Genomic DNA, 23,493 nt, shown 5'->3' with positions numbered 1-23,493 from the left:
TGGGGGAGTGGGGAGGAGAGCAGGGGGGGCAGGGAGGGGTGGGGGGTGGGCAAGAGCAAATTGTGAAGATTAAGAAGCTGTTGTACTTAAAGGAGGAGTGATGAATATTTCCAGGCATGTTCACTGGCAGACCTGAAGAACAAATTCAAAAATGGCAACTGCAGATAGCTGAAAATACAGCGTTAAGGTCAAATAATGAAAGTAAGAAATATGCAGTGTTTTCAAGTCTTTGCCCATGGGGATAGATAGTTGGATGGTCTTAGAATACATAAAACATGCAGTTGTCCATAAACGGACTTGAGGAAAAGACACAAAGCATCATCTCTCCAAAAGCACCTTTCTTCCTGGTCTGTCAGGAGGGTGATCATCCTATTCAGCACCCACACAGGAGTACTTTTGAGAGAAAAAGAGAGCACTATATTTTGGAATAATGAGCATAAGCATCTTGCACTACCCCAGCAAATCAGAGCTGTATTCACCCATCTGTAGTTTTATAATCCACCTCCTGGAGTCTCCTTGGATTGGCAAGTGACATGAGAAGAATTTTTATCCTAAGCATTTTAGCCAACCTCTGACTGAGATGAGCATTTCAACTGGAGACTCCTACAGAGGAGGAAGGCTCACCGGCTAACAGTCACGTGGAATTGTGGCTGTGGAATGGTCGTGGCTGTGGAATGGTCCTGGCTGGTGGAAGGATAGGGGAGGAATGTCCACAGAGTGAGAGGGGTAGCAAAAGGTCTGCATGATGACTGTTTTCTTCCCGACTGCCTGCACCATGCCCTGCCCAGTCTTTGTGCAGTGACTTCCCCCTCTTCAAACCATCCTCCTGCATTTTTTCAACAGTTCAATGTTTTTAAACCAAGACAGACTTCACAGTTATCTAAATAAAATATGTATGCAACTCCACCAAACACAGGCAAATGCCTTTGGGACACGGCCGCCACCTCCTGCTCTTGGATGTGAAGCAAGTTCCCTGGTGACCTCCAGGCCTTGCTAATGCTGCTTATCCCACTGTTTCTGAGAGCAGCAAAGGGATTGTCTATGGTACAAAATGCCCATCTTTAAGTCTTGGTATCTATTCTGAAACTAGAGAAGAAAATTTCCGTAATTTAATATATCATAACTAAGTAGGACTCGGCTTATCAAAAGACATGGAAATGCACTGCAAATGCTCTGACATCAAGTGTGCTTAACAACCATAGCAAAAGAATTTATTTTCTTCTGGCTGTTTGTCAATAATCACCTTTTAGATGTTTTCATATTTGACAATACTGATAGCATTTTCTCTGATGGTAAGAATGACCTGTGGCAATTATAGAAAATTTAGAAAGTCAGGACATTTTCAAGAAGAAAATAAAAGTTATCTATAATTTCAACTCTTAGAAATACCTACTGTGAATAACCATATGTAACCCCTACTGGGATTCTCTTGTGCGTATTTTTTTCTTTAAGTTTCAAAATATTTTCTGCCTACTCTGTAGAAACATCATTTAGAAAGAAAACCTCCATTTTATATGAATATACCATTATTTACCCCACTGTTATTTAATCAATTTTTAATTTAATTTTATCTCATAGATTTGCCTATTTGTTGTTGTTACAACATTGAGTTAGTCTGACAATTCTTAGGGGAGAATTAATATTTCTTTTCAGAAGGGTTGCATTCTGTAGCAGTGCTCATATTACACCCTTCTTAACACTGAATATTAATTCTTTAATCTTTGCAAACTGATTGCATTTTAACTTGCACTGCTTTGTTTATTCATCCAGCTGCAATACTTTTCAGCATGTTTGATAACCAGCTGTATTTTCTGTTATCCAACCTCTAGTTTGATGTTCCTCATCCATGTGATTTTGTCTTATTTGTAAGTGCTTCTATGTTATACATTTTTGCAGGTACTCGACTTGGACTTTGTCAGTGTTTTGGACACACTGCTGTACTGCAATTTTATGGAACGGGGTAATGTTCACTCCTCCACTCACCGCACAGGTGCCGAGCACCAGCATGGCAGGAGCTGTGCTCCGGGACACAGGTACAGTGGCAAGTGGGATGGCCTCATCGGTTTCAGTTTGTTCTCCTGGATCACTGCTTCTGTTGCTTTCACACATTTCGTTCCTCTTTCTTCTAAATTTTGATATGGAGCCATTTCTCTTTTTTTTCATTTTTATGTGTTTTAAACAGTGGGATTGTAATGCATGGAATTGATTACATGTCTTTTGGAAGCCTGAGAGAGCAAAAGAGGAAAATAATTAATCTGAGATTAGTAATTAAAGAGAGCAACTATCACCCCTGGGACAGAGAGAGCAAAAGGGAGGAGATGAAGTTACCACAGCCCAAAACCTTGGCCAGGGGGAGGCTCAGAGCTCACTAATCCAGCTTTTAATGGTTTGCTTCCTTTTCTTTTAGTCGTTATATCTAAACTATTTAAATCTATTCAGTTTTCAATGTGAAGTGAGAGGTTAAACTGATTTTTTCCCGTTAAATAACTAACAAGTCAATTTGAGTATATTTTAAACGTGCTCCAAGGTCACTTCTGGACCCACGAGAACCAGTATATACTCAAAGTCAACGTGCTGTGCTTTGGGAAGAAGCCAAGGAAATTCTCAAAGCCTCCATTTTATGATGTGTAAAACTAGAGGTTCAATTCAATGAAATTATTTATAAGGTTTTTTTTTTTTTTAGCAAAGTATATATTTCTATTAAGCTTTCAAAAATTTCATCTGTAACATACTTTTGATTTAAAATACTTCTTACTCTGCCAATAACAACTATTAGGCTATCAGGAGAAAAGCTTTGTTTGGCATCTTTAAATACCTATGCTTCGTAAAATTGTTTAGCTTTGTGTATAAATATTTTTGCCCCAATTAGTGTACTTCTGTAACTGATTACTGCCAAAATGAATTGAATTAGTATGGATGGCTTTGTATAGTACTTCAATTGGGAGGTACTTACAAGTGGCCCTCATAATATTGATTATAGCAAATGATAGAATTGTAGTGCTCTCAACAATATTTAAATGTTTTTGTAATTCCCTTATTTGTATTCCCTCTAATCTACAGGAAAGTGTAACACCCACTACTCATTCAATTACAAACTCTGCAGGTGAAGTAGATGCAAAGTACAGAAGCCCAATTTTATGGGTGGCATGGAGTGTACACGCTTCAATATTCCCGTTATTCACTTACACTCTAGATAGTGTGATTGTAATTGGCATCTAACCAATTGGTTGCATTACGTATTGATTAGTGAGATTTCTTTAAAATTAGTTTTCTATTAACATTTGCAAATACCTTGTCCCCAAACCTGTTATATAAGCCATGCAAATTATCACATTGTTATAAATTGCTGTTTTTGAACTTTTAGACATTTAATGAATGTAGGTGGAACATAATCATGAGAAACGAGCTCAATCGTTTGCATGCAAGTTGACCTAAAACAGAAGAGCATGATATCAATTGGAAAAATCTCAAGAATTATTCTCTTTAGCACTCTATCTCCCTAGCTTTCATCCCGTTTACTTCTCTCTCTGTGTTAATATTCACTGAAGTCACAGTGTGACCATTCTTCCTTTTAGCTTTGCACTTGTCTTCAATAAGTTTCAAATACCTTGAGTCAAAAAGTACGCTAAAACAAGAGTTTGAAGACAAAAAGAATAGGTGGATGGCAGCTGCTGGTTTAATCATCCCCTTCCTGTTCCTGCTCATATGTTGAAACGTGATATTCAGTGTCATGGTGTTAGAAGGTGAGGCCTTTGGGAGATTATGAGGTTATGAGGCCTCTGCTCTCATGAATGGGATTAGTGCCCTTAAAGGAGGTCAAGGGAGCTTTTTCCCTTTCTACCATGTGAGGACACAGAGAAGGCATAATCTATGAAGCAAAGAGTGAGCCCTCCCTAGGTGACAAATCTACAGGCCCTTGGTCTTGGACTTCCCTGCCTCCAGAATTGTGATAAATAAATTCCTTTTCTTTATAAGCCTTCCAGTTTATGATATTTTGTAATCACAGCTCAGTTGGATTAAGAAAGTAGCAAAGTATCTTCTTCAAGATATCCATTAATTGCAGAGGAAAAAAAAGGAATTTTACAGTGGAGATATTCATCCTACACCATGTTACCAAGTAACTAATGTTAGTATCATAAGTGAAAAAACAGATATAACAGCCCCTGTAATTTGAGACACTGGAAATGCCTAATTTATTCTGTAGTATCCTGCCTCCAAGTTCATAAGTTCAACCAAATTATGGGAAAATATCAGAAAGACTCAAAATGTGGGACATTCTAAAAAAGAGGTGACCAGAAATCTTCAAAATTGTCAAGGTCAAGAAAGACAAGGGAAGACTAATGAACTGTCACAAATTGGAGGAGATTCAGGAGACAGGAGGAATAAATAGAATGTAGGATTTTGGAACAGAAAAGTGACAGTGGAAAACCTGGTGAGTTCCAGTAAAGCCTGCAGTTTAGTTAATAATGCTGTGTCAACATGAATCTCTTCATTTTGACAATTGTGTTCTGGTTAATGTTAGCACTAGAAGGCAGTTGGGTGAAGTATATATAGGATGTCTGTACTAGTTTTGCAATTTTGTGGTGGCTAAAATTATTTCAAAGTAAAAACTGAAAAATATTTGCAAGGTAAGCCCTGAGATTTATTAATACTAAAATGAGTTTGCTGGACTGTTTTTGAAATTAGTTCTTATAGGGAAAGAGGGCAACGAAGCAACAACGGCAGAAGGTATGATAAAAGAGAAAAAACTATGACCCAGGCATCAGGTCCAAGTCCTCCAGGCAAAATGTTGACAGTTCGCGTTTTATGAGGTAAGTACTGTTCGCTGCAAAAGTGATCCCTACTAGGAGACAGTGATGTTCAAATGCTTGCATATTGACAGAAGCCGTGTTCCACACACTGCACGTGACCTTCAGGAGCACTGGCCAACATACACTCTGGAGATGGAAGAGTGGCCACTTTGCAGACAACAGATGGAATAGCATCAGTATTGCAGAGAGGACTGCTGAAACTCAATCTGGGTAACCCAAGGTATAAAACAAATATCCATAAATCCATACCAAGATAAATTAATGATTGGGATAAAAAGTAAATGGGAGAAAAATAAAACAAATCCCTTGTGTTGAATTCTAATTTGTAGATAACCTGCCCTCAGAAGGTGGCATGTAACTCCCTTAGGAGGGCTCCCAGAAACTTCTTTCCAGAAGACAGCTCGGGGAAAGGATGCCAGAGTAACCTTGCAGTGGAGAAGCCTGACAAACACCTGTGCCAGGTGACTGAGGTGAGCATCCACAGAGATGAGCCATGGTGATAGCACACCCTTGTTACAGTGTGATGGGAATGACATTTCACCTCTGGTTTTCCCCCCAACAATCTATAGCTCCAGTCAACCCATGAGAAAAACATCAGAAAAATCACAATCAAGGGAATTTCCACAGAATGGTTTACCAGTCGGCCTCGAATCTGTCGAGGTCATCAAAAACAAGGAAAGTCAGAGAAACCGTCACAGCCAAGGGGAGCCCAAGGAGACGTGACGACTAAATGTCACATAAGGTTTGGGATGAGACCCGTGGATGGAACGAGAACATTAGGTAAAAACTCAGAACATTCAATACAGTACGGACTTCAGTTATTAAAGTGTCGATATCGGTTCATTAATTGTGACAAATGGACCAAACTAATATAAAACATTAATAGCAGAGGATTGTGGATGTTGCATATATGAGAGCACTTCACACTGTCCTCATGACTTCTCTGTAAAGTGCTAAAACATAAAGTATATTTAAAAAACTAAATCTTGGGAGCAAGGCACATTAATTTAGAATGTTCCTATATATTTACTATATCATTATTATATTACTATATTACCATACTTTTAATATTTTAAGTAGTAATAACATATTGTATTATCATTGTATGTATTTTGAGATACTCTATCCACAACTGATAACCTATGGTTATTGTTAACCCATTTCCTATTTGGGAAAAGAAAAAGGGTATCTCACTGCCAGCACTCATTTCTCAGGGCAAACGGGAAATGGGTTAAGGAGTATGTGAGTATCTTATATTAGGTTGGTTCGAAAGTAATTGTGGTCTTTGCCATTCCTTTTGCACCAACCTAAGAAAATGTCAGTGACTTAAGAACTAAAGAAGTTGACTTTGAAAAATATGTATCACAGTTCTCTGTGGTTTTGACACAATTTGGTGCATGGATTTAAAACGCTGTTCCAATGAGGTTAGTGGAGCATCTGAGTGAGGAATAAAGACCTCAAAACAGCCTTCCAGCCGTTGGGGAAACCACTGGGTGGGGAACTGCCCTGGCTGTTCATTCCCAACGCAGTGGATGAGGCATCTGGTGACCCTAAGACCCTATGACTGTCAGAGGAGGGAGGGGTGGAAAACCCATGAATATTTCCTGTCGTAAAACCCATTCAAAGGGGGCGGAGGCGGGTGCTGAGGTGTGCTAAATATCATTGTCTTTCAACTGGCAGGCCTATTACTTGGACAAAACAAGGCCATTATATTGAGGTTGGCAGGGAGGAGGTATTTTTGGAGATACGATTGCAATTCTGCCCAAAAGCAATGACCACTTCCCCTTCCTTCCCCATCCTGCACAACCACTGCTCCCTCCACCCCTCACGGGCAACTGTCCCCCAACCCTTATTCCCCAGCATTGTGTGGGAGAAGCGGATGTGTCAACATCTCCAAAGTTCACGCTGCTGTGGATGGACTTTAGGCTTCAACGCTATGTTTTGTTGTTGTTGTTGTTGTTGTTGTTTTCTTTTTTTTTTTTTTTTTTCTGGTTGACCCTTTTCCGGTGATGACTTAGTTTCATCTTTCCCGTCTTCTGCATCACCTAGGCTCTCCTTGAGGACCTTTTTGCTTCCCTGCTATACAGTGATCAAGTCACTTGGTCACTGTGGGGAAAACACATTTAAGTATGTGTAGAATAATTGCACTAAGTGGACACTCTCTGTGACAAAGTGACAGGGCACGTGCACACTCTATGGAGAAATGCTGCACCGCTTCACCTCGGAAACTCCTACCGGTGCCTTCCCGACTTGGCTACTCAGTCCTAGAGAGCATCACAATTATGCTGCCTAATTTGAGTAGAGAAAGAGACTCTTGTTTGATCTTAACAAATACGACTGCTGTATTTCCTGGTGACTATCCAACACAGTGGCTGGATGGCTCCCACATCAAGGTCATCATCCTCACCTCAAGAAAGTTCCTGTGTCCCCCAGGCTGGAGTGCAATGGTGCGATCTCAATCTCGGCTCACTGCAACCTCCGCCTCCCCGGTTCAAGCGTTTCTCCTGCCTCAGCCTCCCGAATAGTTGAGAGTACAGGTGCCTGCCACCACACCTTGCTAATTTTTGTATTTTTAGTAGAGACAGGGTTTCAGCATGTTGGCCAGGCTGGTCTCGAAGTCCTGACCTCAGGTGATCCGCCCGTCTTGATGTGATTATAAGCGTGAGCCCCTGTGCCCAGCCACATTAGGAAAGTTCTTAAATAGGTGTTAGATGTTTATTCATCAGACTTTCAAAATACCATGTGTTCATGTTAAAGAATGATGCAGTTTGTCAGGTAGTGACCTAAAACCAGCCCTTCGCTGCCACAAATTACCGACATGGCCCCAGCCTTAACATTTGTTCTGTAGGGCAAACACATGCTGCATGCACTTGCTACAGCAGTGATTTCACTTAGTACATCTTTCTTTTCTTAGTTTTATTTCTAAATTCATATTTAAAATAGATATTTGGAGTTTAGTACTACTGTATTAGTAGTCTTCATATTAATCTTTCTTTTTTTGGACTGGACATTAGTACAGTGTATTGTCTTTAAGGAGTAGGAATGTTATTAATTGCTGATTTAATATATTTTATGAATCCGTAACAGATGCAAAGACAATTCGCATCATCCTGTAGGCATCATCCAAAGCACATGCTAAAATAATAATACAGTATTTTATACAGAAAATTCAGCCCACATGTTGAAAATGTTAAAATCTAAAGAGTAATTCATGTCGATGATACTGGTTGGTTGTATTTGTAGAGTTTTAATTAATGTCTCAAAGCTTAAAAATTTTATGTTTCTGGGAAACTGTTAAACTCTGGATATTTAAAATACATGCTTAAAATAAATGCCAGAATTTTCTCAGAACCAGTTCTCCAGGAATTCCTGAGTATCTCACCCCTCAAAATTCAGATACCCACCCAGACCACCATCTTTCCTTTAAGTTCATTTCCTGTTTCATTTTAATTTTCCGTTTTTTTTTATCACTAGGATTTCTCTGGTCTGTGCCATCCTGTCTTCTCTGTGGTACCTTATTATGTTTGCTGTTCTTTCGCTGCACCTAGAATCTTGACTTTTGCCCAGAAATCTCAAAGCTTCCATCCCTGGTTATGACTTCCATCTCACTCAAACAATACACACTGTCAGACATTCTCCTACCTTCCGCCCCGGTTATGACTTCCATCCCACTCAAACAATACACACTAGCACACGTTCTCCTCTCTTTACATTTCCATCAAAACCACCTCATCTCCCAATCTCCAGTAGAGACTCTCAATCCCATTGCTTGTCTAACTCTAAAGCGGAACTTAAAGCAAGCCTAAAATAAACAAGACCCATAAGAGGGAAAGGCCTGATACATCAGGGCATGCAGTTTATATTTAATCAGAGACCGTGGAAAGCCATGGGAGGTATTTCAGCCTTTCAGGAAGATTACCTGATGAACCCTCATAGAATGTATTGCAGACAAGGATGCAGATGGTAAGGGATAGCTGGGAGAGAAGTGCTAATGATGACTTTAATTAGGGGTAGAAACAGTTGGTATCAGTTGAAGGGATAAAATTAAAAAAATTCTGGGCTCTTGGGATTAACGTAAAGCAGGAAATAAGACAGCAGCAGCAAATGTTGAACCCCTTGTAGGTGACTGAAAAAGGTATAGTATCATGAACAGTTAAAAGGAATCTTCTAGGCAGATAATATTATTGATAGAAAAATCACAAAGAGTAATATTTTATATATGGTATGAATCAAAGGACAGTAATGGGCTTCATTTGAAATAGACTGAGTTTAAGATACATGTGAGGTATCCAGATTAAAAAACATAAAACAGATGGACAGAATTCCAAAAGACAGTTAATAGAGTTAGGATAAATGGAAAGTTTACATAAAACGTAAGGAAGGGAGTATCTTAATTTGGAAAATTAGCTAACACAATGCCATCTAGTGATTAGGAGGTATTTGAGTGTTATTCGCTTTGTCTAAACAAATGTAAATACTTTATGCTTCAATTATCATTTTCTTAAGCTATAGGAGCAGACTTTTTAAATTAAGCAACTCTACTTTTAGATGTTAATTCCTGAAACAATTTATCCTAAGTGGCATATGAGCCTACACTCAGAAGTGCAAATTTCTCTTTTTTTTTTTGTTAAATGATCACTGAAAATATTTTAAAACAATTAAGTAATGACTCAAAGCTACATGTCAAGATAAACTTGGTCTCCATAATCAGGAAGTTGAGCATACTTTCATATCATATTTGCACAATTGTTCATAACACTATTTCTGTGGGAGCTTATCTTTTACAACATGCAGAAGAGATGCATAAACCCAAAATGGCAAAAAAAAAAAAAAAAAAAAAAAAAAAAAAAAAAAAAAAAAAAAAAAAAAAAAAAAAAAAAAAAAAAAAAAAAAAGTTGAATGTTTGGAAGCATTTTAAGGATTTAATATTAAACTCTATTTACAATAATTAAAATGAAAACTACATCAATTAAGGGATTTTCTGAAGAGTCAGCCTTGAGGAAATAGTACTGTATTTTAGCTAAAATGGACATATTTATGCAACATATTCAAAAATCATATCAGAAGGCTTATGAGAATTAACAAGAAGGATTTTGAATATGCAAACAGTGTAGGTTTCTTTTCATAGTCACAAATGACAGCTGTCAACAAATATTCTTTAATGTCCTTATTCCAAATCGTATCTGCCAAGATTATATCAAGAAAAAAATATGACAATCGAGTAACAACAGAGGATTTTATGTCTCGTAATTTAAAATTCTACTCTGGGAAGAGACAATCATGTTAAACACACAATTGAATCCCTTTATACCAAGCATCTATTTTACCACATTCCTGACGAATTTCCACCTCATTTGGACTAATGTCAGAAGTAAACCAGGATGAAAGATACAGCTGTCTCTGCCCAGCTAAATGTAATTATATAAAAAGTTACCTCTACCAACAATCCCACTACTGGGTATCTACCCAGAGGAAAATAAGTCATTATATGAAAAAGTTACTTGCACACGCTTATACATATGTTTATAGCAGAATTCACAATTGCAAAATCATGAAACAAACCCAAATGTCCCTCAATCAACGAGTAGATAAACTGATACACACACACACACACACACACACACAATGAAATACTACTCAGCCATAAAAATGAATGAAGTAATGGCATTTGCAGACACCTGGATGACATTGGAGACTGCTGTTCTAAGTGAAGTAACTCAGGAATGAAAAACAAACATCGTATGTTCTCACTGACATGTGGGAGCTAAGCTGTGAGGATACGAAGGCATAAGAAGGATACAACGGATTTTGGGGACTGAGGGGAAGGGTGGGGGCAGTGAGGGATAAAAGACTGCAAATAGGGTGCAGTATATACTGCTCAGGTGGTGGGTGCACCAAAATCTCACAAATCACCATTAAAATACTTACCTATGTAACCAAATACCAGCTGAACCCCAATAACTTAAGGAAAAAATAAAAAAAAAGTCCTTGTTTACGTTCGGCAGAAAAAAATAAAAATAAAATAAAATAAAACCTGTCTTTCTGTGTATTTAGTCCTTGATCTTCCCTCTACCTCTGGATCCAGCACTGAATAAGCCTGCCTTCTCTTTGATACAAGAATATTTAAACTTTGAAGTCAGCTAAAACGTCTCTTCTTCCTCTTCTCCCATCCAACTATCTGTTCAAAGTTACTGAAGTTTTGAAAACCTGTTGCCATTTCGGCATCTCTCACCCCACATACTTTAACATAACATGTTCTTTGTAACTGTTCAGGTGTGACCTAACCAGCACTGAGTCAGCAGGTAGTGAGTATGGTCTTCTTTTACATTTGCTTTTCTCTTACTCTACATCATAGGAATGTTTCCAGTGAAAGTCTATACAGAATGATAAATATTGACTGTATTTGTTCCAAAGATTTTCATTAATTTAAGACACAGAGTAACATCAGCTGGCCCTGAATTTTTCTGGAGGGAGTGGGCTACTTCTAGCAATACTTTCTCTCCTCTTTGGGTCATATATTTAGCATAAATGAAGAATAGAGAATCAGGAGAATTAGCAAACGCCATCATGTAACTAGGTCATCCTTCTCATCCTTGTCTTGGTGAGTGTGTAAAGTGCTCATATGTGGAGGAAGTCCTTGGAAATTACTATTAATGAGGTTCCCAGAATTAGACCATAGAAGCATAGGAAAATCTCACAAAACAAACAAACATAATTGTGTTTTTTTCCCTCAGAAATGTAAAAGAAAAATGCAAATGATAATATATCCATCATGTACTCAGCAGAAGAAACAAAAATGTTAACAATTTATCAAAAGAACATGAGATGTTTAAGAAATAAAACATTTCAAGTGAAGTCAAAACTCTCTACAAATCCCTCCACAAATCATAGTCTCCACTTCCCTCCTTAAACTTCATCTTTATTTTAATTTTGGTATTTTATTTTTTATTTGGGGTAAACACATCCTGAAATTTTAATTTCTAATTTATTTTCATGTGTGCGTATTTTAAAATTAGCATGAGTAGTCATACAAATATATTGTTTGCTTCTTTATTTTTGAAGCCTATTATAAATGGAAGACTTTACAACTCCTTTTTTAAAAGTACTCTAAAGCATGTCTACATGAATATTACAAACTTTATATATCTACCACCCTACTAACAAACATGTGGGTTGTTTCCAGTTTTCCACTGTTTTAATTCTAGGATGAATAGCTGTGTGTATGTCCTATGATATGCATGCATGACTTACTTGATCACTGTTGAATATCTTTTAACTTTCCTAGATATTGCCAATTTGCTTTTCAGAATTGCCATACTAATTTACATTTTCTAGAGCAATTTGAGAATTACCACTTCTATGCATTCTCCTAAACATTTGGTATTCCATATTTTTTTTAATGCTCACCAATTGGACTTTAATTCAATGTCATCCCATTTTGTTTTAATTTACATTTCCTGAGTCTGGCTGGTATAAACATTTCTGACCAGTCAGGCTTCCTGTTTTGTGCCTTGTTCTTGGGGAAAAGAAAACCAACTACTTTTTTAAGACTGTCAAGAGGAGCAATCAAGTTATCTGTTACTGAAGTTCATCGGGAACAGAAGGAAAAGAGAAATAACCATAATAATACCACATTCCAAGCCTGGGAGATCTAAAATGTTGTCACTGTAACAGGAAAAATGAAACATCGTACAGACATATAAGTTAGATTTTGGATGTGTTTTATTACCAATATAGTTAAGAAAATTGTTACCCACAAAAGTACCCAATTTTAAGGTGTACCTAACATGTTTCATATGCTGCCCTTTGTCTCCCAAAATGTAGGAAGGTAGTTACCAGTAGAAAACCAATGTTAATCCAAAGACAACACAAATACTTAAAACAGATTCTGTAACTTTCCACCTTATGTGTATTAGTAATTCCTGATATCATTTTACCCTAAGAATCATCTGAGATCCTGTTTAAATTACAGAGCACTAGGTCCTAGTCTAGATCCTGGAATAAGGACAAAAACTGGAGGCAGCCAAGAATCTCTCTGTTTCTCTAGGGACCCAGGTGATGCCTGTACTCAGGCAAGTCTGGGAAGAACTATTCTTCATCAAGCTGTTTCCTGAAAAGTTGCATTTCAAGCAGTAAGAAGCACTGTTTGCAAAGATAGCCACCACAACTCCTCTAATCACTGCTTTCACTCATCTTTGCAATTAACTCTACCCTTTCTTACTTTAAGACATGGTCTGTTTCCTTCTTTTCCCTTGACTGAGCTGAGCTGGGACTTGCTTTTCCACCATAATGCAGGAGAAGTGATATAAGACTTTGAAGACTAGGCTTTCAGAGCCTTACTGATTGAGAGAAGGAACACAAACCTAGCCAATTATCAGAATATATATGAACACAGAACTCTGACCCACACCCTCTGCTGTGACCAGTGCAGGAGACCAGGCCACAACCACTGCATCAAGCAGCTCAGAATACATAAGACTTGGCCAATGACTTTCAGCTTCCATATTTTTGCCCCTGCTTTTGACTCCAGACCAAGAAGAGGAAGCCAAATACACTGCTGGGTTGACCAGTGAGAAGCGGGAAGGCGCCTCACTTCTGCTTAGCTCTTCACCACCACCAGCTTCCCCATGTAAAAAACTTCCAAGTGCAATGTGCCTGAAGCCTTCTTCTCTTCCACTATAGGCCTTTCCCTCTCCCCCTGAGTTTGAGTGGCTGCTGAACTCAAATCATGGCAGCTGCCTTGCTTGTTCTAGAATACCTGAGTCAATAACCTCTGTTCTCATTTGCGTATGTCCACCACCTTCTGCTGATAGCTTCTTTTCAGATGTCTTAGGACCCTGAGGGTCCCACGAAGAACACTGAGATAGTCTCCTTAAGCAGAGAGCACATTGAGAGAGAGGTCTAGTCAACACCAAGCACCAATCCTAAACTTGTGAGTGGGTAAGTGAGGCCATGGGTGTGTGGGGGGAATGCCAACCCTGCGGGATACCATGGGCCTGCAGCTGCATGAGTGTCCAAGGAAAGGCCAGCAGAATCCGTACAGCTGAGACAAGCCCAGATTGCTGACTGGTGAACCTGTCTTGGACATTTTTGTTTGTTTCAACTTGCTAAGTCTTGAGGTTGCTTTTTACACAGCAGATCATTGTCACATTTTTCTGTTTACTTGTGAGGATATAAACTGTAGAGTTATTTGCATATAGCTGATAATATATCCTGGAATACAGACAAGGGGCAGGTTTCGCCATGGGGACCACAGATATGTGGGGAAGGTCAGATGAGGAGGAACAGTAAAGAGTAAAGAGAGATTAAAATCATAGAGACACAAAATTATTCAAATCTCTCCCAAAAATATGAAGCCAAAGAATGTAAACTTTTAAAAGAATTATCAGTCCATTGGCATCAAGCACTTCTGAGCCAAAGGGAAAGTGAAGAATCAAGGTTTGTGTGTGGAGGGAGGAGTGTCATCGGTCAGAATGTCACTAGGACACTTAAAGATAAATATTTGTGTAAATGGCTTTCATCTCAATTGGGACATGGTTTGCTATGAATTGAATAGGTGATGAGAAAAGAGACAGCAGGGTTTTTTTCTTTTTGGAGGGGTGGTTTGGGTTTGAGATGGGAGTGCCAGCTGGGCACGGTGGCTCACACCTGTAATACCAGCATTTTGGGAGGCTGAGGCTGGTGGATCACAAGGGCAAGAGATCGAGACCATCCTGACCAACATGATGAAACCCCATCTCTACTAAAAATACAAAAATTAGCCAGGCGTGGTGGCAGGTGCCTGTAATCCCAGCTTCTCAGGGAGGCTGAGGCAGGAGAATGGCTTGAACCCGGGAGGTGGAGCTTGCAGTGAGCTGAGATCATGCCACTGCACTCCATCACCCAGGCTGGAGTGCAGTATCATGATCTTTGCTCACTGCACCCTCTGCCTTCCAGGTTCAAGTGATTCTCCTGCCTCAACCTCTTGAGTAGCTGGGATTACAGGCACCTGCCACCATGCCCGGCTAATTCTTGTATTTTTACTAGAGATGAGGTTTCACCATGTTGGCCAGGCTGGTCTCAAACTCCTCACCTCAAGCGATCCACCTACCTCAACCTCCCAAAGTGCTGGGATTACAGGCGTGAGCCACCCCACCTGGCCTACAAAGCAGTTTTTAATTAGGTGCTTTAGAAATGAAAGGAATATCACAAAGTTGAGGCAGCAGAAAAATCATTTTCCAAATTGTAAAGGCCGAGAAACTGAAAGAGAAATTCACTTATGGTTGTGAAATCATTTCTTAATAGGGAAAATACATAGAACCCAAAATGCAGTTTTATGAATATCACATACATGCTTATGTTGACATGGAAGCAATCACAATGTAGATTTAAACGTATCTCATACATCTAGGGCCAGTTTGACTCGGCAACAGCTAGATACGTATGCGGCAAAAGAAAGGCCTTCTGACTATAGTTTCCAATTAATGAGTTTGGTAAAGTGTCATTGATCAAATTATCAATGTTGAAAAGACATGAACACTAGCCCAGTCACCTTCACACCCTGCTCCTATAGCGTAATTAACCAAGAACCTAGAACTCCAGGGCAGACCTCGAAAACCCCTGAACCATTTGCCCTAAGACATTCATTGCTTTAGAAACAGAAAGAGCTCCAATCCTTAACTGATCATCTTCATATACCATATTTTCCTATGTTTCTGTATCTTTTCCAGAGTTCTAGGAATGTACATATATGGGGCACACAGAACAACTATGAGACATATGAAATATACCTTTCCATCTTAAATCCTTTAGCTGGATTGTAAGATATTGCCTGTGTTTCAGGGATTAACACAGAGTATGCCATTTGCCAATTTGCTAGGTAATAGAGCCACACATATATAGCATGGCTGCCTTCAAGGAACTCCTCCATGAAGGGCTAATGTTTCTCAGTTACTCATATCTGAAATGAATTCCTCAATCCACTCAGAAAGCACTAAAGATTAATTTTCCAGAATATCTTCCAAGTATTCTTACTGAGAGCTTATTCATTTGAAGCATCATCAAACATGCCTCTATATGTTGTGTAATTCTGAGACAAGGGCCTGGGTCTTAGAAAATATAGTAATTATTTTCTTCTTTCATAAGAAAATAGAAATATAAAAACTGACATATATAATGAAGTTGAGTAAAAATGTTTACCCTCCTATGTTTCAATTTAATGGAGAATGTAGTTATTCTCTTGGGTTCTAAATGTCCTGTTTCCATCATGCACACCACTAGAAATGGCTTTGTTAGAACACAATCAATATTTTGTCCTATTCAGTATGTGATTTTTAGTGCTGAGTCTTTGGAGAAAACTGCTCAGGTTCTCTTATTTCTGAAGCACTTCTGGGTGTGAATGAGACAGATATGAGGCCCTCATTCAGACTAAACTCGTTGCTTTGGAGCAAATGGACTTTGGTTCAACCCATGTCTGTGGATGCCCCCAGTAGCTACACGAAGGTGAGATGGTGTCAATGGGGCTGAGAACTCCTGTGATAGTAACAGAATTTCTCCTTTCTTTCCCTATTCCCTTGAGCATCTTGCTGGCCCTAATTGTCACTCTTTGATCCAGACAACAGATAACCCATTTTCTCTTTTCCTGATCTTAATCAGATCCAACCGCACCTTCCTATTGATGCAGCCTCGTCTTAGTTTTCAGCTGACTTTAACTTTCTGGATTTTTCCAAGGTCCTTTGTGCTTCTCCTGGCTAGAGAGTCCAACACAACCTTGTCTGCATGGTCTGTTTTCACCAGTGTTCCTCTACAGCAGGTGCACTGAATCGCAACTCACAGCTCAAGAAGAAAGGGAAGCGTTAACTCACAGTTAAGAAAGGGAAGAGGCACAGTAGAGCAGGTAGACCCTTTCCCTCTGTGTGGCATATCTTATATTTCCTTCCCGTGCTGGACAGCTCCAGGGTGTCCTGGCACCTCCTGCACCCACATGAACCTCTGCTTGGAGATCCAAAGAGTGGAGCTGAAGCCCTTTGTCCATGCTGTCCTCTGACACGTCCTTAGCACAACTCCTCCTCTTTTAGCCAGAGATGAGAAAACATCAGACATCTGACTGGTTTTCTCCTCCAAACTGTGTTTATCTTCTTTTCTCTTCTCTCTTCCCCCAAAATTACCACGAAGAAGGGCTTTCGCTAACTTCTTCATAACTTCAGCCCCTTTGCTACCCTTAGTATCTGAGAGTATTGTTTGCATTAAGAATAGGGGAATAGTCCCAGTATCTGGTCCAGCTAGCCAGGCTCCCGAAATGTTAAAGAATTATAAAAAACAAACAAACAAAAAACAGGAAAAGCAGTCTCTCAAGAAGAATAATAGCAAGATTACTGTTTCGATGAAGACTACAAATCTCCACCCCTCACTCCCTAGCCCCACTTCCACACCCACTGCTTTTTGCCTGTCGTGGAGCTGTAACCGTCTGAAACAAAGACCAAGAGGAGGATAGATTTCAGGAGAATATTACAAATATTGCCCCCATTATACTAATACTTATATCTAAGTGTTTTGATAAGGCTCTGTTTCAAAAGCTAAGACATAAACACAAACATGTATGATAAAGAGTCTTTGTAAAAGTAGCTGTTATAAATGTTTGTGCTGTGTAAGCATTTGTAAAAAAAAAATGCTAAGTGGAAAAAGAGAACACAATTCAATTATGCGTGTGAATCCTCAAAGTAGATACACACATTAACTTAGAAAATGATAGCATGAAAAACATTACAGTCTTTAATTAGGTAGTATATCTAGAAACACACATAAGTCTAATTGAAAGTCTGACAGCTTTTCTAACCGTTGAAATATACCCCATTTATGCCATTAACTTTAGATAAATATTTTCTGTTACTTTTAGAAATTTAAAAGCAAATAATGTTTAATCATCATTTTGTTCTGATTCTACAGAAGGGGTACCTAGCTATAATGTTGGCATGCATCACCCATTTCTGTCTTACACTATCTCCGTTTGTATTCAGTATTTTTAAGCTCTACTACTGTAATGGAAATATATACTAAATATAAAAGTAATTCTTTGCAAAGAATAATATTTCCATTTGGGCACAATGGCTCACGCCAATCCCAGCACTTTGGGAGACCAAGGTAGGCAGATCACTGGAGCCCAGATGTTTGAGATCACCTTGGGGAATAAAATGAGACATCATTTCTTAAAAGAAAAAAAATAATTAGCCAGGCATGGTAGCATGCACCTGTAGTACCAGCTACTCAGGAAGCTGTGGCAGGACAACTGCTTGAGCCTGGGAGGCAGAGGTTTCAGTGAGCCAAGACTGCACCACTGCACTCTAGCCTGGGCTACAGAGTGAAAACCTGTCTCACTCTGCAATGGGAATTGCACTGAATTTATAGATTGCCAAAAGCATAGGAAAAAGATACTTGCACACACATGTTTACAGCAGCAAAATTCACAATCTCAACCAGCCCAAATGCCTGTCAACCAATGAGTGGATAAGGAAAATGTGAGATACACACACACACACATACATATATATATATGTGTATATGTATGTATGTTTATATATACACACACATACACACATACATACACACACATATATACATATACACACACATATACATAAATATCTATATATCTCCCCATACAAACACACCCCTAATGACTAATCAGCCATAAAATGGAATGAAATCATGGTATTCGCCCTGGATGGAATTGGACACAATTATTCTAAGTGAAGTACCTCAGGAATAGAAAACCAAACATCATACGTTCTCACTTAGAAGAAGTGCGAGCTAAGCTATGAGGATGAAAAGGCATAAGAATGATACAACGAACTTTCCGGACTAGAGAGAGAGGGTGCGAAGCAGGTGGGAGATAAACGACTATGCGTTGGATACAATGTACACTGCCTGGGTGATGAGTGCATCAAAGTCTCAGAAATCACCAAAGGACCTATTCTTGTAACCAAACACCACCTGTTCCCTAAAAATCGAATGAAATTAAAAAAATTTAAAGAAGTTATTTATTACCCTTCTAAAAGTATGCACACTTCCCCATCTCTTTCCCCTAAGAAGAGTACATCAGCATCTGTATCTCATCACAAGGTGGAGCAATCCCTCATTTTTCCTTCCCTGCATAATAAACTTATACGTGTTTGATCTTATTAAAAAAAAAAAAAAAGAATAACAGCTCCCTTCTGTTTCCTTAGCACTGAGAATTCATTTTTTCATAAAAACTGAGCATTAGTTACTTAAGCAGAGAATTTTCTAATTACAAATGTATAAGCATATTCAGCGGAAGATTATCTGTCCATAAAAGAGGAAGTTGAAGAAGACATAATCTTAAGTGGAAAAGAGAAGTTATTTCATTAAATGTAAGAAAGCATTAGGAACATGGCAATGAAGAAAGCTTCAGGACATACGTGTTCTGTTGCAGGGTTTTCAAGAACCTTCTGTGTGCCCGTGAGCAAAGTCACCAAGTCTAAGGCTCACTTTTACTTGTTAACGAAACAGACAATATACATCATTTGTTCTAAGATTGTGCTATAAATTGTGGCAGTAATATGGAAGAAACAGATATTAATAAGATTTCAAATTAACTAGATTTCAATCTCAAAATACAAACATGTTTGAATAACAAAGACATGAAGGGAAAAACCTTAATAGTGACATGTATCTTAATATTACATGCTAATTATACAATATTTATAATCACAAAATAATGCCATGTCAGGATACATCTTTCTAATTAAAACAACTTTCTTGCAATGTTATAATGGCTCCAATTGTCACAATTTTAAGAGTGTTCTTTAAAACATTCTAGAGTAGGAAAAAATGGGTTGTCATATACCTGCTGAAAAGACTTAGATGATTTTTAAACACCTTTGTCTAGGTCATACAAGCTGGTAGCAATTTCTAACTTGGTATCTCTCTAGAAATATCAAATAGCTAGTGTTAGTGCATCAGTCAAGCAAGAGATTTGCAATCTTTTTATGTTGCTAATGCCACATCTGGCAAAGTGTTTATAGCAGGTGGTTCTAGAATGACAAGTTTCCTGACACCAGATCTCCAAGTAGGTCAGAATGTGGAAGGATGATCTGTGGTTGTTGTAATGTTGAGGTGAGGTTATTTCTACTTCTGGATGGACAATCACCTCTACTCTTAGTACGAGTTTTAAATACTGGTTAGGACTGATAGTTTTAAAAGTTCTTAATTATCTTCTTTTTAAATTGTCTTGCCGCAACATTTTATTTATTTATTTATTTATTTATTTATTTATTGAGACAGTCTCTCTCTGTCGCCCAGGCTGGAGAGCAGTGGCGTGATCTTGGCTCACTGTAACCTCTGCTCCCGGGTTCCCGCCATTCCCCTGCTTCAGCCTCCCGAGTAGCTGGGACTACAGGTGCCCGCCAACAGGCAGGGTTAATTTTTTTGTATTTTTAGTAGAGACGGGGTTTCACCATCTTAGCCAGGATGGTCTGGATCTCCTGACCTCATGATCCGCCCACCTCGACCTCCCTAAGTGCTGGGATTACAGGCTTCAGTCACCGCGACCCGCCATTCTGCAACAATTAGTTATTGCTTTCAAACAAATGCTAACAGATTTATCAATTAGTTTCTTATTTATCACAATTATTGATTAACACGGTTCTTTCACCCAGGAATCATCCTATCTTGTGTGATATTTTCCTTTGAAGGTCTTTTTAGGTCTAATTGAAACCTTTGAAGCATAAAATAACTGACATTCTCAATAAAAAATAAAGGTCTCTCATTCACAAATCCATTTAAGATGCTCCAGGATATATTCTTGGGAATGTTTTTTAAAAGCTGGTTTCAGAAATCAGTCAACATTATTTACTGAGCACCTAATTTGTACACAGCCTTGTAAATACGAGAGAAGTGTTAGTGTCAGAATCTCAGTTATAACATTCACTAGCTGGTGACTTTTAGTTCGCCATGTAAATGCTTAGAGCTTTATGAGTTTTGTGTTTAAAATGGGAATAATGCCAAAACTTTGTGTGATCAGCCTAGGGATTAATAAATAAAGATGCTCCTAGCCTGGAACTTAATATGTGTTTAAATATACGACAAACTTTATTTCCCCTTGTGTGTAATCCCTCCCCACAAAAACAACAACAAAGAACCATCATTATTAACGAGGAAGCTTCACTTCTACCTGTGACAGCAAATTAAACAACATAAGACACCATATGGTGAAGCATTAAATTGCAGAATAAAACAATTAGAATAGAGCTTCAAACATAGGCAATGGCTAAAAAGGTTAATGTTATACTTGAGAAATTGACCCGCCTTTCAAAGAATGGGTATGATTTTACTGGCTTTTTCTCGGGTTCACGCTTAAGTTCAATGTCCTTAGCATAACATGCAAGAAACTTTTCTCTCTGAATCCTGGCCACCCAACTGGCATAATCCCCTTTTTTGTGTTTATACTACCCCTGGATCTTGCCATATTTGCTGTTATAACAACATCCTAGACGTCAACATTGTGAATTTCAATCACCGCATATTGTAATCTGCAGCTAAATTTATTAGTACAGAAACTCCTTTTGAAAAGAACAGTTTTACCTTGAATCTAATGAAGATTTTTGTTTTATACATCAGGCTCCTGAATTTTCCTAATGTGAGTCTATTTCTAAAAGATGCAGCTGCTTTTAGGAAGCTATTAAACTAAGTTTTCTAAGTCATCAAGGTAAGGGAAAGATCCCAGGTTAAAAGTTTACCAAAGTAATAAATATCACCATTTTAAGCTCTCCTGAGAAGTAGAAGGTTGGCTTTACTCCCCAGACCTCACCTAGGGTTCTCTGCACCAATGTACTGGCACCAGGTTGGTAAGCCTTTCTTTGCAAGTGAATTTCCACACCATCTAGTGGAGGTAGACAGACACACACATAATTAACTTACGTACAGTATCACCATGCCAAAAGAGAGATATAGGAATTCATTAACATAGTATACACTCTCTGCTCTATAGTAATTTATATTTGGGAAAGTATAGCTGTGGTTAGGGAAGTAATTACTGATTAAATACAAGCCATAGAGAAAGCAACTTGAAGCTACTTGGACAAACTTATAGACATGGAAGAAGTTCTGGCTCCCTGGTTTAATGAATTAAAGTAAGTAAGATACTAGCAAATTGGATTTCGCAGTTCCTGGTCCCATAGAAAACTGTTTTGTGTGTATTATAAATTGTCAAAGCTTGCACATGCTTTGCATTTATATATCCATCCTGTGTTTGCAGTTCCAGAGCATATGTTTGTACATGTGCACATGCATGTACGTGGAGATCGAGATTCATTCATTTGCTCCACACAAATTCTTGTGTTCAGCAACATCACAACTTCCCAAGAAGTCAATAAAAATTGCCCTCTATGCCTTTCGTGCAAGGCACAGGGCCAGCCACATCAGCAATTACTTTCATTAGAGCTGCTGGAGTTTGAAATACCATGGCGGGGATCCAGACTGACCTGCAATCCTGAAGTCTTTAAATTTAATATAACCCATATTTTAGGCTGGTTCAGGCTAATTTGCCTTTTTTTTTCAGACTTTTTAATGGACACTTTGTTTCTAAGAGTTTCTCTCAGAGTGCATACAGATCAGATTTTTTTTCTTTTTAAACAACTATTGATGAGTTCATGCTTTTAAAGGATTATTAGGGCATTTGAAGTACAATTTTATTTAATAGTAGAAAATTGAACTCAACATGGACTTACCAGGTGCCAATCTTTTGTATATTACAATGACTCAGTACAATACCAACTTCACAATGTTATTTTAGATAATATTATGTCTTATATTCCCTAAGTATTTTAACAGATGTTTAAAATGAAACTGAGTACATTTAAAATGTGAAAGTTAATACATGTGATCATGCAATATGATATACTAGATGTTAAGAAAATGAGTTTTTATAAAGAAAATTGAAGGGAACTTTTCTTCAGTTCCACATAAAGCTTCTATTTGAAGCTGGGAGTTGAGGATTCATCAAAATAGGGGTTTCCATCCAAATTAAGAGAAAAACTCTTCAAACGGTTTCTGAAATAACTTAATGAATTTCAGCATTGTATGCTTATTTAAAATATTAGATATATGTCTTGAAACGCGCAATCAAATGAAAGTGCTTTTATGATATTTATACAGGAATATAATTAAGTGTGCTCCAATCAAACCCACACATATTGTTATTACATTTTATTCACCAAAGAGGTGTATCAGATATTAGTTGTTTTTGGCCATAACTATTTTATATTATTTGGACATGTTTTAAAAACATAGGTAACTTCAAGCACCCAGTGGCCCAAGCAGCACCTTCCCCTCACCCAGAGAGCGGAACCTCCTAGTTTAACTTCTACCTTCCCAGCAGCGGGGTACCCTCTCTGATGTTTGCTTTGAGCCTGTCTAGACCAATCCATCATGTCCTTCATCCCTCTCACCTCGGTCACCACAAGAATCCAGGATTCTGTGTCATTCCCCACCCTCCATCTCATTTTATTCTCATCACAAATACCTGAAAAACCTCATCTCCTATCTAATCCTCCTTCTTTGAGAATTCCCTTAAAAAGTTAAGGTGGAATGTGCCTGAAGCTGGTGTCCCCTCTCCTGAACATAGTCCTCACAGCCCTGTTCATCAGTGCTTCCTCTCTCTCACTCACCCCTCTGTTCCCTGGGATTG

Source organism: Rhinopithecus bieti, unplaced genomic scaffold, assembly GCF_001698545.2.
Source record: "Rhinopithecus bieti isolate Rb0 unplaced genomic scaffold, ASM169854v2 scaffold_20072, whole genome shotgun sequence".
NCBI lineage: Eukaryota > Metazoa > Chordata > Mammalia > Primates > Cercopithecidae > Rhinopithecus > Rhinopithecus bieti.
The sequence above is the reverse complement of the archived record's forward strand: the minus strand, read 5'-3'. Positions refer to the sequence as shown.